The sequence below is a fragment of the Oncorhynchus nerka genome, linkage group LG20 (assembly GCF_034236695.1).
Source record: "Oncorhynchus nerka isolate Pitt River linkage group LG20, Oner_Uvic_2.0, whole genome shotgun sequence".
Lineage (NCBI taxonomy): Eukaryota > Metazoa > Chordata > Actinopteri > Salmoniformes > Salmonidae > Oncorhynchus > Oncorhynchus nerka.
Window position 1 is genome coordinate 30,610,876 of NC_088415.1, and position 14,278 is coordinate 30,625,153.

Below are 14,278 nucleotides of genomic sequence, written 5' to 3' on the forward strand. Positions count from 1 at the left end.
GGAGCCAAGGACCATCGTTTCTCATTCAAAGTCCAGACGAGTGGCCAGCTAAGCAAAACGTTCATTGTAAAGAGAACACGTCTGAACTCCCAGAAGCCCACCTTCTGTCGTGTCACTGCAGTTGCTGGTCCCCAAGACCCAGATGTGAGCCAGTATACCACATGGCGCGACGAGAAGAGAGGGGGATAATCTTCAAGTGTCTCACCATGAGGGGTGTACAGTCGTGGCCAAAGGTTTTGAGAATGACACAAATATTCATTTTCACAAAGTCTGCTGCCTCAGATTGCATGATGACAATGTGCATATACTCCAGAATGTTATGAAGAGTGATCAGATGAATTAAAATGAATTGCAAAGTCCCTCTTTGCCATGCAAATGAACTGAACCCCCCCCCCCCCCAAAAAAAACCCAATTTCCACTGCATTTCAGCCCTGCCACAAAAGGACCAACTGACATCATGTCAGTGATTCTCTCATTAACACAGGTGTGAGTGTTGACAAGGACAAGGCTGGAGATCACTCTGTCATGCTGATTGAGTTCGAATAACAGATTGGAAGCGTCAAAAGGAGGATGGTGCTTGGAATCATTGTTCTTCCTCTGCCAACCATGGTTATGTGCAACGAAACTCGTGCAGTCATCATTGCTTTGCACAAAAAGGGCTTCACAGCCAAGGATATTGCTGCCAGTAAGATTGCACCTAAATCAATAATTTATCGGATCATCAAGAACTTCAAGGAGAGCGGTTCAATTGTTTTGAAGAAGGCTTCAGGGCGCCAAAGAAAGTCCAGCAAGCGCCAGGACCGTCTCCTAAAGTTGATTTAGCTGCGGGATCGGGGCACCACCAGTACAGACCTTGCTCAGGAATGGCAGCAGGCAGGCGTGAGTGCATCTGCACGCACAGTGAGGCGAAGACTTTTGGAGGATGGCCTGGTGTCAAGAAGGGCAGCAAAGAAGACACTTCTCTCCAGGAAAAACATCTGGGAGACTAATATTCTGCAAAAGGTACAGGGATTGGACTGCTGAGGACTGGGGTAAAGTCATTTTCTCTGATGAATCCCTTTTCCGATTGTTTGGGGCATCCGGAAAAAAGCTTGTCCGGAGAAGACAAGGTGAGCGCTAGCATCAGTCCTGTGTCATGCCAACAGTAAAGCATCCTGAGACCATTCATGTGTGGGGTTGCTTCTCAGCCAAGGGAGTGGGCTCACTCACAATTTTGCCTAAGAACAGCCATGAATAAAGAATGGTACCAACACATCTTCAAAGAGCAACTTCTCCCAACCATCCAGGAACAGTTTGGTGGAGCCCCTTGCCATAAGGCAATAGTGATAACTAAGTGGCTTGGGGAACAAAACATCTATATTTTGGGTCCATGGCCAGGAAACTCCCCACACCTTAATCCCATTGAGAACTTGGTCAATCCTAAAGAGGCGGGTGGACAAACGAAAACCCACAAATTCAGACAAACTCCAAGCATTGATTATGCAAGAATGGGCTGCCATCAATCAGGATGTGGCCCAGAAGTTAATTGACAGCATGCCATGGCAGAGGTCTTGAATAAGAAGGGTCAACACTGCAAATATTGACTCTTTGCATCAACTTCATGTAATTGTCAATAAAAGCCTTTGACACTTATGAAATGCTTGTAACTATACTTCAGTATTCCATAGTAACATCTGACAAAAATATCTAATGACAGTGAAGCAGCAAACTTTGTGGAAATTAATATATGTGTCATTTTCAAAACTTTCGCTTTAACCTCCCTGCAGTCCACATTTCGGAGTAGTTTTGGAGAGAGAGATTGGCTCCGTTACCACTACCCTCATAACTACAGTGGGTGCCTAGTCAGTGACAGAAGAAGTGCTCAGAACTGTCCTCATTGAAGTGAAGGGTATCCTGAATTCGAAGCCCTTGGGCTACGTGTACTGCAGTATCGCAGACCTGGACCCCGTGACTCTTAACCTCCTGTTGATGGGGCAGCCAGACGAATCCCTGCCGTAAGTGGTGTACCCGAAGACTGAGCTCCTCAGCAGACGTCAATGGAGACACTGCCAGATCCTGATGGATCACTTCTGGGCCAGCTACATCAGGCACTACCTAACGAGCCTGCAAGCCCGCCAGAAGTGGCATGCCATACCTGCCGACCTCAAAAGGGATGTGGTGGTTATGTTGTTGGACCCCAAGCTTCTGAGAGCCCTCTGGCCTATCGGACGGATCATTGAAGTTCACCCAAGCGCAGATGGTCATGTGAGTACTGCCGAGGTCAAGATCAAGGACAGAACATACACCCGTCCTGTTGTCCGGTTGGTAGACCTCCCAGCTCTCCCGGACAGAAAGGACGATGACAGTACGCCTGTAGTCTCAAAAGCCATTAGCCTTTCTCAGGAGCAAATTGACGTCGCAATTTGGGGGCGGCTGTACGAAAGACTATTGAGAGTAAATATTAGTTAAGAGTAGATATTAGTGTTGCCCTGTGCAGCAGATAAGCTATACATAATATGGCTACAATAGGTTATGTAATTTGAGTTTGTATTAAGCCTATACTTGCCATTTACTATTGTATTTAATTTCCCCCTTTTCAAAACCACACCCCCTTGGTTAACACAATTGTCAAGCCATACACTGTGCTGCTCTATGTGAATCAGCATCATTAAACCACCTCAACTGGAATCCTACCGGTCTGTCATCTGTGCTCTGACAAGCACCTGGGAGAGAACACATAGTGCCAAGTAAGACATAACCCAAATGAATATACAGTCCACCAAGTCCTCAACTACTCTAGTGGTTAAACAGGAATCTGATTCAAATAGTTTTTCCCATATGGGATTTTAGAAAAACTTTAAATCAGGGCTGTTTCGTGTAGGCTTACCCTGGCGTGACGTTTTGATAGGCATGTAAAATCTCTCTCGGACATGGTGATTTTTATCAATATATTCTGCACTTTTTAGTTAATTTGCCTTGTTAAAGGTTAAATAAAAATGATATATATATTTTTAAATGTACTCTGACTGGAAAATGCTTAGCATCAAAGTAGACATCATGCAAAACTACAAAATCCCTGCACGCCATCTCTAGCTGACGCATTTTCTAACATGTATTGTGTCAATTTAAAACTTGCACAAGACAGTTCACAGAATTGTCTACTAAAGAAATGTTGCCAATTTATTCAATACTACATTTAGCTAACATTAGATAGTTCATCCAGAGATTCTTAACTTTGCCTTGATTTGGCACGCTCGTCCAGATCATCATGGCATTTGTAGTTCTTTATGATAGCCACATTAGCAGGAAATCAGCATTTCATTTTTGGGAGGTGAATATACTGATAAAACTCTCCTTGTCCTAGAGATATTTACATGGTTATCAAAATATCACACCAGGGTAAGTCTACATGAAACACAGCCCTTATTTTAATAGTTTTCAAAATCCCCTATGGGGAATGGTGGAAAAACAATTGGAACATTTCCGTTTGACCGCTACGTTTTTAGGTATTACAACTCATACTGCGGCGCTGTCATAATTTGTATATACACTGACTAGACTGACAGGGGGACTGCTTTTTTGGGGGGAGTGCCAAAATGGCCGACTAGTGGCTTCAAAGCTTTTCATTGGCCAATACATAAGGTCAGCAATCCAGGGTTTATATTCATTGGTTAATCCTTACCACATACATGAATAGAGGGGTTGGTTGTTTAGCAGCAAAACAGACAGGGTTGGCATAGAGCACTTTTCTCTCAAATACATTGATACAGTTGTTGGTTAGCTAGCTAGTGAATTTTTGCCATATTGACATGAAATCAGTAAAAACACCTAAAAACAAGGCATGGTATCATGAACAAGATGAAATGAGCCACTTAAGATAACCCACATGGCAGTTTCTTGTCATTGTTGCTATCTGGCCATCCAGAATCACAACACATATAAACGTACACTTTGTTTTCATGACATTGTCAGCTAACCCATCTACACGAAGGACTGCTTCTTCAGGAGAGTGCCAATATGTCTGGCTGGTTGCTTCAAAGCATCTCAGTAGCCCATACATAGCATCAGCAAGTCAGGGTTTATATACATCATCGGATAACCCATACCACATAGTGACTTCAGACCCCTAGACTTTTTCTACATTGTTTTGTTACAGCCGGAATTTAAAATGGATTCATTTGCAATTGTGTCACTGATCTACACACAATATTCAATAGTGTCAAAGTGGAGTTAATGTATAAGCATTTCTAAAAACAGAATAAAAAAATGAATATTAATATTCACTGCATTTGTTATGGCAAGCCTAAGTTAGTTATGAATAAAAATGTGCTTAAAGTCACAAATTGCATGGACTCACTTTGTACAATAAGTGTTTAACAATTTTGAAATGGCTACCTCATCACTACACCCCACACGGTCGAGCAGTGAATTTCAAGCACAGATTTAACTACATAGACTAGAGGTTTTCCATGGTTCACAAAGGGCACCTGTTTTGGTAGATGGGTAAACAAAAGTTGACATTGAATTGACCTTTGAGCATGGTGTAGTTATGAATTACACTTTGGATGGTGTATCAATGCAGCCAGCCACAACAAGGATAGAGGCGCCCTTCCGAAATCAGTTGCCATGTTCTAATGTGAAATGCGCATCTCCTGAGTTGGGATCGTAGGTGGTTCAACAAATTTGTCCTTAGTTTAATGCACTTACTATAAATTATTCTGCATGTGTTTGCTATAGTAAATATATATATATTTTTAAATATGTTTTATTTCCACATACACCGGATAGGGTGCAGTGAAATGTGTTGTTTTACAGGGTCAGCCATAGTTGGACAACCCTAATTTGCTAAAGTGGTGGCAAGTGCCTTGCTCAAGGGCACAGAGAACAGATTTTTCACCTTGTCTGCTCAGGTATTCGAATCAGCAACCTTTCGGTTACTGGCCCAATGCTCTAACTGCTAGGCCTCAATAACTATAATGACAGTGTATTTTAAAAGTAGAAATTACAAGACTTCAATGTAATTACAATAACTAACATTTTTACTTGCATAATCACACATTTGCAGAATTAAACTCAGAACACAACAGATCATCTCAAACTGCTTTTTATTTAATCTTAAATAACAGTACATTTTAATATAGTTTCTATCTTGCAGCCAGCTTTCGGTTGTACACTGACTGACTTTAAATTTAAATACAAAAGGTGAGAAGGGAACAGCTGGGTGCAGAGATCTACAGTTATTTCATGGCAAGAAAAGGAAAAGGAATTTTATTTAATATTTCTGTATTGATTATCTTTGTTGCCAACTCCAGGCCTAACGCACAAATACAGCACATTTTTGTACAGAATTTTGCAAAGAAAAAACAGAATGGGGGGAAAAAATGCCACTACTGCTAAAGAAAGTGTTTACACAAGGAGGGGAACAGAAAATTCTGTCATTCAAATGCTGCAAGTTTTTTCTTTTTTATTATTAAAGGACAGAAAAAAAACCTGTTTGTTACAAAATGTTTATTTTCTTTGTCCCTGGAATTTGTTTGCTACAGAAGGAATGAAAATGTATTTGTTCCATTTGTGTGTGCATATGTTTTAAATGTTTACATTACTTTTATCAAGGAATCCATCCCAAGAATGGATATTGTAAGACCAGGTAACCATTTGTTATGCTGTGGTGTTTGCTTCTCTCAAGTGCATAGGATTGACATTTTAATTGAATTATGTATGCACAGAGTAGCCAAAAACAAGATAAATACCATTGTAATTATATATTTAACAGGTTATTTTCTTAAAGAAAAACATCAAAAGGACTTAGTTCTATATGCACCTCTTTTTAAGCAATTCTACAGCATGCGATTCTAAGAGTTAACCCACCCATGGCAGAAAGCCAAAATATTTTTTAATTTATTTTTTAACTTAAAAAGCTTCATTATCATTATTTTCAAACATTGATTTATACAACATGTCATTCACAGAGTAGTCACTGCATTTCCAAGCACGGAATGGGCACCTCTGTTGAATGAAACCGGGGTAATAAGTAGAGGCCTCCCTACCCAACGAAATCACTTCTCCGGTCACAACCACGGTCATCAAAAGGGTAACAAAACAGAAATAAAACGAAGAAAGTGAACCAATGGGTTAATCTTCATTTAATTATTCTACATTGTCGCCCAACAAAAGGTGAAGAGAATGGTTAAAATGTTGTTTGTTTTCATTTGGAAAATGAGCATTCATTATCATAAACAGAATATGCTTGGTTAGTTAACTTTTCTTGAAACATTATTCTATACATGCAAAGTTTAAATTTGTGCAAACAAACATTTGTGACTAAACAGAAAAAAATAAACAAATAGTGAAGTATCTTGGGACTAAATATACAGAATGGCCAGATCCTCCTGTTGGTGGCTCATGGACTCGACTCCCTGCTGAAGCTCAATTCTCTTGCCTTTTTTTCTGATGTGATTAAGATGACGATAATTTGTCATTTTTATTTCCAACCTACAAAACTTGACTCTAAACTATATCAAGACTGATAAAACAAAGCTCTCAATCCTCATTTTACCAACAGGTCACTGATCTAGTTCCCTGAACCAAAAATAAAGGTGGGGGAAAAATAAACATGACCAAAAAGCTATCAAGAGTTAAATCACCGTTGTGTAGATTACCTTCACTCAAACCTGTGTATTGAAGATGGATTACACATTTGCATGGGGGTTGAATGTATTTTCTTATGACACAATATCAGAAAATGTTCCCAGGACGAATGCACAATTCTCTCCCCCATTCCATTCCACTGAAATTCCTCATCTTTTTAGCTGAGTGAAACAATTGTGCTCTTCTTTTAAATGAGAAGGAGAGAATTTTTCCCTTGGTAGTTTTTGGGGGTTGGAGTCAGTTTCATGGTTTTGAGAAGATTGGATATGCAATAAAACTGAACATTTTGGAATAGTCTTCCACTCAACTTCGGAGTCCAGATGCCATCTGAAAAAAGGCGGGACACAAAGAAGAAAATGTGCATTATTGTTATTTGCAACAAAAGTACCTCCTAAAAGTGCATAGTAATTGTAGACAATTAACCTCTTAAATTTCCAAACTTAGTCGTCAATGGTGAGCTACAATTCATTGTTGGCCAACTCCCATGTTCACCTCCAGGATGCAGCAGACACATTCAGACTACAATCGTGGCCAAAAGTTTTGAGAATTACACAAATATTAATATTAGTCTGCAGCCTCAGGTTGTATGATGGCAATTGACATACTCCAGAATGTTATGAAGAGTGATCAGATGAATTGCAATTCATTGCAAAGTCCCTCTTTGCCATGCAAATGAACTGAAATGCTTGTAATTATACTTCAGTATTCCATAGTAACATCTGACAAAAATATCTAAAGACACTGAAGCAGCCAACTTTGTGGAAATTAATATTTGTGTCATTCTCAAAACCTTTGGCCACAACTGTAGAGAACATAATATTCAGTTCTACTAAATATATACACTCCACTCTGAAATACATTTGGCAAGGGTGATGAGATCAATCTATATCCTAGCTGAGAAACGATCAACTCCGCTTCTTGTATCGAGGCGGAGTTGAGTTTTGATAACTGGTCGTGGGATTTGCTAGCAATAACATTGAGTCACCATCAGTCCTTTCCTGTAAAAAAATGTCAATTCTGGAAACACAGTGCCTTCAGAAAGTATACAGCCCAAATTAAAAATGGATATCGATTTTTTTTCCTCTCACCCATCTACACACAATAACTTATGACAGTGAAAATATGTTTAGATATTTTGGCAAATGTACTAAAAATGTAATAAAGAAATCTAATTTATATAAGTATTCACACCCCTTTGCTATGACACTCCAAATTGAGCACAGGTGCATCTAATTTCCTTTGATCATCCTTGAGATATCGCTACAACTTGGGAGTCCACCTGGGGCTAGGGCAGTTGCGGTGACCGTATTACTGCCACAACGGTGGTTACGAGTCATGAAGGCAGTCACGGTAATTAGGCTTCTCCAAGCTCTGGTGTTGCTCATGGTCATTAGTAATCTATTATCACTCTGACATGAATGCAAAAGTATTTGGAAATCTAAATCAAACACTTGTGCAACATTTCAATAGGCTATGCAATTGCATGAGAAAACAGAATGATGGCCTCTACTAAAAATAGGGTCAGCTTTCTATAGGCTAGGCCTACTATAGCTCATCTTTTTTTTTTAATTTAAATTAAGCACATTGCTTATATTTACAGGGGTATAGCCTATGGCATGAAAATAAACTACAGGGAAAGCGTCCATTTGCTATTTAAGTGCACAGATGACATGTATTTGTCCCTCTGTCCCCGTTTTGATACAGGTGCATGATAATGGTCCATTCTAAATTTAAACAAATTTCACACATGATTTAGTAGACAATAATACATTTTTAAAAATTGTCTGATGGGTGACAATATAAGCTTATCACTTTTGAATGATGACCAGCATAAGAAACAATGCCTTTTTTCTGCAAATTTGAGTCCTAGTCGTAAAAATATGGAACTACCCAGACTCTGGCTCTGGCCATCTGACCAAACTGAGCAACTGGGCAAGAAGGACTTTGGTTAGGGATGTAGCAAAGAACCCAGTATGGGAGAGCGGCCAGACGGAAGCCACCCAGGAGAAAAAGGCAAATGACAGCACACCTGGAGTTTACAAAAAGGCCTGTGAAAGACTCATAAGCATAAGGCAAAATATGTGGGTTGATGACAAAAAATAAATGGTCCTTTTTGCAAAGCACTATGTCTAGAAAACAAAAATGGCACAGCGTATCACCCGTCTAACACCAACCCTACCGCATGGTTGCAGCATCATGCTATGGGGATGCTTTTCAGCAGCAGGGACTGGGAGACTGGTAAGAATAGAGGGAATAATGAATGGAGACAAATACAGGCAAATCCTTGATGAGAACCTGCCTCAGAGTGCAACGGACCTTAGACTGAGGCAAAGATTTACAGTTTGAGTTTGATCAAATCTGCAAGGAAGAATGGGAGAAAATCCCCACATCCAGATGTGCAAAGCTGATAAACAGACACTCAAAAAAAAAGCTGTAATCGCCACCAAAGGTGCTCTTACAAAGTCTTGAACACTTATGTAAATGAGATGTTTCTATGTTTAATTTTCAAAATATTAGCAAACATTTCTAAAAACATGTTTTCACTTTGTTATTATGGGGTATTATGTGTGTATGACATTTTAATGGCGTCAGACCGAGGCTCTGCATCTGTCATCGTGCTCCTGGACCTTAGTGTTGCTTTTGATACCATCGACCACCACATTCTTTTGGAGAGATTAGAAGCCCAAATTGGTCTACACGGACAAGTTCTGGCCTGGTTTAGATCTTATCTGTCGGAAAGATATCAATTTGTCTCTGTGGATGGTTTGTCCTCTGACAAATCAACTGTACATTTCGGTGTTCCTCAAGGTTCTGTTTTAGGACCACTACCGTTTTCACTATATATTGTACCTCTTGGTGATAACATTATGTTTCCGAATGACAACTTTCACTGCTATGCGGATGACACAGCTGTACATTGATGAAACATGGTGAAGCCCCAAAATTGCCCTCCCTGGAAGCCTGTGTTTCAGACATAAGGAAGTGGGTGGTGACAAATATACTTTTAAAGTCGGACAAAACAGAGATGCTTGTTCTAGGTCCCAAGAAACAAAGAGATATTCTGTTGAATCTGACAATTAATCTTGATTGGTGTACAGTCGTCTCAAATAAAAACTATGAAGGACCTCGGCGTTACTCTGTACCTTGATCTCTCTTTTGACAAACATATCAAGACTGTTTGAAGGACAGCTTTTTTCCAACTATGTAAAATTGCAAAAATCAGAAACTTTCTGTCCAAAAATGATGCAGAAAAATTAATCCATGCTTTTGTCACTTCTAGGTTAGACTACTGCAATGCTCTACTTTCCAGCTACCCGGATAAAGCACTAAATAAACTTCAGTTGGTGCTAAACACGGCTGCTAGAATCTTGACTAGAACCAAAAAATGTGATCATATTACTCCAGTGCTAGCCTCTCTACACTGGCTTTCTGTTTAGGCAAGGGCTGGTAAGGTTTTACTGCTAACCTACAAAGAATTACACGGGCTTGCTCCTACCCATCTTTCCGATTTGGTCCTGCCGTACATACATCCACGTACGCAACGGTCACAAGACGCAGGCCTCCTTACGGTCCCTAGAATTTCTAAGCAAACAGCTGGAGGCAGGGCTTTCTCCTACAGAGCCCCATTTTTATGGAATGGTCTGCCTACCCATGTGAGAGACGCAGACTCGGTCACAACCTTGAAGTCTTCATTGACGACTCATCTCTTCAGTAGGTCATATGATTGAGTGTAGTCTGACCCAGGAGTGTGAAGGTGAACGGAAAGGCACTGGAGCAATGAACCGCCCTTGCTGTCTCTGCCTGGCCTGTTCCCCTCTCCACTGGGATTCTCTGCCTCTAACCCTATTACAGAGGCTGAGTCACTGGCTTACTGGTGCTCTTCCATGCTGTCCCTAGGAGGGGTGCGTCACTTGAGTGGGTTGAGTCACGTGATCTTCCTGTCCGGTTTGGCGCTCCCCCTTGGGTTGTGCCGTTGGCAAAGATCTTTGTGGGCAATACTCGGCCTCGTCTCGGGATGGCAAATTGGTGGTTGACGATATCCCTCTAGTGGTGTGGGGGCTGTGCTTTGGCAAAGTAGGTGGGGTTATATCCTGCCTGTTTGGCCCTGTCCGGGGGTATCGTCGGGCGGGGCCACAGTGTCTCCCGACCCCTCCTTTCTCAGCCTCCAGTATTTATGCTGCAGTAGTTTATGTGTCAGGGGACAAGGGTCAGTCTTATATCTGGAGTATTTCTCCTGTCTTATCCGGTGTCCTGTGTGAATTTAAGTATGCTCTCTCTCTCGGAGGACCTGAACCCTAGGACCATGCCTCAGGACTACCTGGCATGATGACTCCTTGCTGTCCTCAGTCCACCTGGCCATGTTGCTGCTCCAGTTTCAACTGTTCTTCCTGCGGCTATGGAACCCTGACCTGTTCACCGGACGTGCTACCTGTCCCAGACCTGCTGTTTTCAATTCTCTAGAGACAGCAGGAGCGGTAGAGATACTCTGAATGATAGGTGATGAAAAGCCAACTGACATTTACTCCTGAGGTGCTGACTTGCTGCACCCTCGACAACCACTGTGATTATTATTATTTGACCCTGCTGGTCATCTATGAACATTTGAACATCTTGGCCGTTCTGTTATAATCTCCACCCGGCACAGCCAGAAGAGGACTGGCCACCCCTCATAGCCTGGTTCCTCTCTAGGTTTCTGGCCTTTCTAGGGAGTTTTTCCTAGCAATCGTGCTTCTACACCTGCACTGCTTGCTGTTTTAGGCTGGGTTTCTGTACAGCACTTTGTGACATCAGCTGATGTAAGAAGGGCTTTATAAATACATTTGATTTGAATTTGATTTGTATATGTGTAAAATACAAATCTATCCCATTTGAATTCAGATTGTAACAAAATTTGGAATAAGTCAAGGGGTATGAATACTTTCTGAAAGCACTGTACCTATGTTTGTCTGGTACAACTGCTGTTCCTGTGTGTGGGTGCTGAAATCTATACTTATAATATTTTTTTAATCGAATACAACCACCAACTCATCTCAGGGCGAATGTGCAGACTTAAATCGGTCCGTTCTATCTGGGGTCCTTGGGACGTCCCTACTAGAAGAGGTCGACCGATTAAAATTAGCACGGCCAATTAATTAGGGCCAATTTCAAGTTCATATAACAAATCGGTAATCAGCCTTTTTGGATGCCGATTATGGACGATTTCGTTGCAATCCACGGGGAGACTGCGTGGCAGGCTTGACCACCCGTTAAGCGAGTGCAGCATCAAAAGGACCTTGTGTATGCAAGGAGCCAAGGTAAGTTGCTAGCTAACATTAAACTTCTTATACAAAAACGATCAATCTTCACATAATCACTAGTTAACTACACATGGTTGATGATATTACTAGGTTAACTAGCTTGTTTTGCGTTGCATATAATCAATCAATTATTTAAACCAAATTGAACATGTTGAACATGTTTCATTAATTCATTTGAGACTAAATTGATATAAGTTCAAATAAGTGTTCATTGTTCATTCAGTATTGCTGTAATTGTGATTACAAAAATATATATAAAAAATTAATCAATCTTCCGATTAATTGGTATTGGATTTTTTTGGGTCCTCCAATAATCGGTATAGGCGTTGAAAAATCATAATCGGTCGGCCTCTAGTCCCTACCCTAAACCTTAACCCTTTACCATGACCATTTTAAATTTAAATGGAATTGGGACGTCCCAAGGATCCCGAATGGCACGGACCCAATTGAATCTCAGCATACGTAGTACAAGCAACCCAAATGAGGAAGACGTTGGTGGATGTATTGGGCTCCCGAGTGGCGCAGCGGTCTAAGGCACTGCATCTCAGTGCTAGAGGCGTCACTACAGACCCTGGTTCGATTCCAGGCTGTATCACAACCGGATAAGAATATCTTAACAGACAGGCCTGGTTAAATGGTTAAATATATATAGATATCACACACACATACATTCACTAAAAGCTTTTATTAAAAGTATGACGGACCACAGTTGTACAGGACAAACAAACATAGGTACAGTAAGCGGTTATAGAATTGACATTTTTACAATAGTCAACTGATTGTGACTCAATGTTGTTGCTACCAAATCCCATGACCAGTTATCAAAACTCAACTTCGCCTCGATATAACAGAGCTGACATTTCCTCAGCTATCTTCATCCAAGTTAAAACTGGTACATGGTTCCCTATAGAGAAACCCATTTTATCCATCAACTGACAGACTGCATTCTCAGACTGCATTCCCACTTTATGAAGTGCAACTACATGGCATCTTTACTTGTTGGTGTTACATGTGAATACAAAGTAACTCTTTTGAAACCACAGGCTACTTGTCCAGTTTACATTCAGTATAATTATAGTTTCATATAGCGTATCTGCATAGTGTTCAGCGGAGTAATTATCTCATTCTGGTTACTGACATAGCTGTACAGGAACTAGATGGCATTTATAGAGGAACTATAGGACATAATGAAACAACCAGGAGAAACAGAGCAAGTACAAATACATTAGTATTCAACTCAACCATGCATTCATGCCTTACTTTACGGTGTCTATGTTACTGTAAATCATATTGAGATGTTTATATGCACTGAAGTTAAAGTCCCCCTCCAGATATTTTGGAACCTTTCCAGTTGAAAAATGATATCCAGAGTAGAACCACAGCAATATACACATATTACATTTAAAGGGATACTTGGCAATGAAGCCCTTTATTTACTTCACCTGAGTCAGATTAACTTGTGGATACATTTATGTCTTTGCGTGCAGTTTGAAGGAAGTTGCTAACTAGCACCAGCTCAATTGTTAACTAATGTTAGCGCAGACTGGAAGTCCATGGATATCTGCTAGCATGCTAGCATATACCCATTAACTTCCAGTCATTGAGCTAATGCTAGTTAGCATTGGCTAGCGAAACTACTTCTAACTTCCTTCATACTGGACACCGAGACATACACTACATGACCAAATGTATGTGGACACCTTCGAGGAGTTGGTCCCCCCTTTGCTGCTATAACATCCTCCACTCTTGTTTCCACTAGATGTTGGAACATTGCTGCGGGGACTTGCATCTATTCAGCCACAAGAGCATTAGTGAGGCCGGGTACTGATTTTGGGCGATTAGGCCTGGCTCGCAGTCGGTGTTCCAATTCATCCCAAAGGTGTTCGATGGGGTTAAGGTCAGGGCTCTGTGCAGGCCAGTCAAGTTCTTCAACACCAATCTTGACAAAAAAAATTTGTATGGACCTCATTTTGTGCACGGGGGCATTGTCATGCTGAAACAGGAAAGGGTTTGAATGAATGTCATTGTATGCTGTAGTGTTGATTTCTAGTCACTGGAACTTAAGGGCCAGGCCCGAATCATAAAAAACAACCCGAGAATATTATTCCTCCTCCACCAAACTTTACAGTTGGCACTACGCAGATGGTGACGCGTGATTAATCACTCCAGAGAACGTGATTTCACTTCTCCAGAGTCCAATGGCGGTGAGCTTTACACCACTCCAGCCGACGCTTGGCATTGCGCATGGTGATCTTAGGCTTGTGGTGCGGCTGCTTGGCCATGGAAACCCATTTCATGAAGCTCCCGACAAACAGTTACAGTGCTGACGTTGCTTCCAGAGGCAGTTTGGAACT

The 14,278-nt window shown here is 41.0% G+C and overlaps 1 protein-coding gene across 5 annotated transcripts in view; it reads right to left on the reverse strand.

Moving 5' to 3' along the window:
* Positions 1–5,067: 5,067 nt before the first annotated feature.
* The window catches only part of LOC115102273 (guanine nucleotide-binding protein G(I)/G(S)/G(T) subunit beta-1-like), a 57,899-nt gene continuing 48,688 nt past the window's right edge, over positions 5,068–14,278 (reverse strand). For 3 of the 5 annotated variants that reach the window (XM_029622049.2, XM_029622050.2, XM_029622051.2), the window contains exon 11: positions 5,068–6,954. The gene's annotated coding sequence lies outside the window, so the exon portion shown is untranslated. Of the gene's footprint in view, positions 6,955–12,594; positions 13,918–14,278 lie in introns of those variants that run through there. The other 2 variants (XM_029622053.2, XM_029622054.2) reach the window with 2 other exon arrangements.